Source organism: Neophocaena asiaeorientalis, unplaced genomic scaffold, assembly GCF_003031525.2.
Source record: "Neophocaena asiaeorientalis asiaeorientalis breed wild unplaced genomic scaffold, Neophocaena_asiaeorientalis_V1.1 scaffold571, whole genome shotgun sequence".
In the NCBI taxonomy this organism is placed as follows: Eukaryota; Metazoa; Chordata; class Mammalia; order Artiodactyla; family Phocoenidae; genus Neophocaena; species Neophocaena asiaeorientalis.
The window spans coordinates 2,416,796-2,419,751 of record NW_020175669.1 but is presented as its reverse complement, the minus strand read 5'-3'; positions in this window follow the sequence as shown (position 1 = coordinate 2,419,751).

Below are 2,956 nucleotides of genomic sequence, written 5' to 3'. Positions count from 1 at the left end.
AGTTAAAAAACAAAAAAATGGAGGCCCCCCCCCCCCACACACACACCTGGGAGAAATCAAGATGGGGAGAGACAAGACAGAGGCCTTGCCAAACCTTCCCTTCCTTCCAGCCAGTTGTCTAGTCCCTCTTCTCCCCAGGAAGCCCTCTGCGATTCTGCCAACCATAGGGGCCCAGGGTTCCACCTCTTCCCTCTCCTGCAGGACCACATGGATCAGAGTACAGCTCCCTAACCTTCACTATAGCTTATTTCATTTCCCAGTAAAAAATGACCATCAGCTCCTCCAAGCCTCCTTCTTGCTTGCTTCCTCCACAGGGCCCAGCGTACACTAGCTCCTCATTAAGGGCTGGATGATTTGAGAAAGGCCAGGAGAGAGGCTAGGATCCTAGCATCCTAGTGTCAGAGGCCATAGGAGTCCGGAGCCCTTAACCCAGGCTGAGTCAAAGGGAGACTTACCCAGGGTTTCTCGGGGAGTCAGCGTAGGGCCCACTCAGGCCACTACCCCATGGTGAGCCATAATGGGGAACTGAAGCATGCCCCAGATGGTGGGGAGAAGCAGAGGGAGAGGCAGAGAGAGGCCAAGGGCTCCTAGAAGGGGTAAAGTTGGGTTATTAGGAGCCCTGGTCAGGCCTGGCCCTGAAGGGCTAGTAAAAGAGGCAGGCCAGGGTTGGAGGGAGGGGGAGTGTGAAAGTGTATCTAACGCACCTAAAATCCCCTACGAGGCAAGCAGAGAAGGCTCAGAGAGAGGAGCCTTCCAGGTGGGAGAGGGTAGCTGCCCATGAGGTACTCCACGCTCTCCCACTTTAGGATTCTCACCTTCATCCTTGATGACACCCCAGGCCTCAAAGGATCTCCCCCTTCTCTATCCTAAACAGGGACACAAAAGTCCCTTCTCTCACTTCCCCTTCACACTGTAAGAAGGCTGGCATTTGCAGAAAGCCTAGAAAAATCAAGAGGGCAACATAGAAAAAAAAAGGGGAAAAGCCCCAAAGAAATGGGGTAGGGAGGGAGAATCGCTGAACTGAGCGTAGCTTCTTACCAGCAACCACTAACCACAGACCCTCAGCCCAGCTGAGGACCTCACCCCTTTCCACTTGTGAGCAATCCCCCTTATTCACAGCCATTTGCCCCCTCCCTTGCAGAGGAAAGCTGTGGCCCCGTGCCGGAGGCTCTTTGGGATCACTGGCTGTTGAGGGGTGGGGAGCAGTGAACTACCAGTGGGGTGGTGTTATTCAGTGGTCAAGAGCAAAACCTCTGGAACCCAGGTACCGGTATTCAAATCCTAGCTCCACCGTTGACAAACTATGACCTTGGGCAAGTTATTCAATTCTCTATACGTCAGTTTCTTTACTGATGGATATGAAAAATAATAAGCCCTATATCATAGCACCTCAGCTCTGTAATTTCTCTTGTTCAGGCTGGAGGAGGGGGCTGATGAGAGGGGCTGGAGGACGAGCCGGGGCTGGGTATAGACAAGAAAAAAGTGAAGGGAATCCTGAAGCCAAGTTTGGCCTATGTTCTCACACCTGGCATTTGCAGGCCTTAGATCTGGTCCTGCTAGGCTCTGGAACTGGCTTAAGTCCAACCCCCAGGCCTTGGTCCAGGTTGGCCCATGCCATATGCTCTCTCCCAGGCCCAGAGCCTTCACATTCCTGGTGGGTTGGGGTGCCATCTTGTGGCCACATCTGGAAACTAACCTAACCGGGGCACAGAGCCGGCTTTGGAGTGATGATAAACAGCAAACCAGCAGGCTATCTTTTCCACAGATCAGAACTCCTCTCGCCAACGGACAAGGGAGGGTGAAATTAGAAGTGCCATAGTGGGAAACTGGTGACTGTGGCTGTCAGATCTGTAGCTTGAGCACTGACCCTGGTACCTAAGCTGGGAATGGGGTGTACAGTTGTTCCTTTTGTTCCTTCCTGTGACCCCTGGGCAAGTGGATCCCGGATCTCTTAGGCCAGGGGAAGTCTAGAAAGGGGCCAAGGTAAAGAATACTCTGGGGAAGTGCAGAGTTTGTCAATCTCTGCACATTTTGGACCAGATAATCCTTTGTTGTGGAGCTGTCCTGTGCACTGTAGGATGTTTAGCAGCATCCCTGGCTTCTGCCCACTAGATGTCAGTAGCACCCCTTCCCCATTCCTGACAATCAAAAAGGTCTATGGACACTGTCAAAGGTCCCTTGGGGAGTAAAATGTCCTCCGGTTGAGAGATTTGGGTACAAATCTCATTTTGCTGTTTACTAGCTGTGTAAACTCGTCACTTTCCCTCTGTAAGCTTCTGTTCCCTCATCTACATAAAGGGAATAATATTTTGTAAGGATTCAATGAGATAGTGTCTCTCATTTAACTTTCTCTCCTTCCCTCTTCCCCCCTCCTTCGGACTGCCCACCGCCCCCAAACCCTCTGTGACCAGCCTTTACCCCATGTCTCCCTCATGGGATCCTGCCATTCCCAGCAGCGTTGGTCCCTCAGAGTGGCAGTATGGCCCCAGGGGCAGAGCGTCAGCCCTCCCTGGGCTTGACTTTCGGGAAAATGGGCCTCATCACCTCGCCTCTCACTGCTGGCTGTAGGAGCTGGGTGGGGAGCAGGGAACGATGATGGTTGTGGTGAGGGATGCAGAAGGATGGTCAGGCGTGCATGTGTGTAAGAAGGACAGGTGGGCGTGGGCACTACTGCGAGTGTCCCTGGCAGGACCAGGTAGGAGCGGCTGAGTTCTCCCGGAAGCAGCTGGAGATGTGTGGCTGCCCCAAGCGTCTTCCTCCCTCTGCGACTCCTTTATAGGAGCCTTGTGCGGTCTCCTGTGTGTGCTCCTGGTGGGCCCTCGTGCCTGAGTCAGCCTGTAGGTAAGCCTGGTTGGCAGTGTGCAGGGCTGGGTCCAGGTTCTATGAGGCCTGAAGTTTAGACATTTGGGGGAGGGGTCACATTAAAAAAAAAAAAGAACAGAAAGTTGGGTACAAA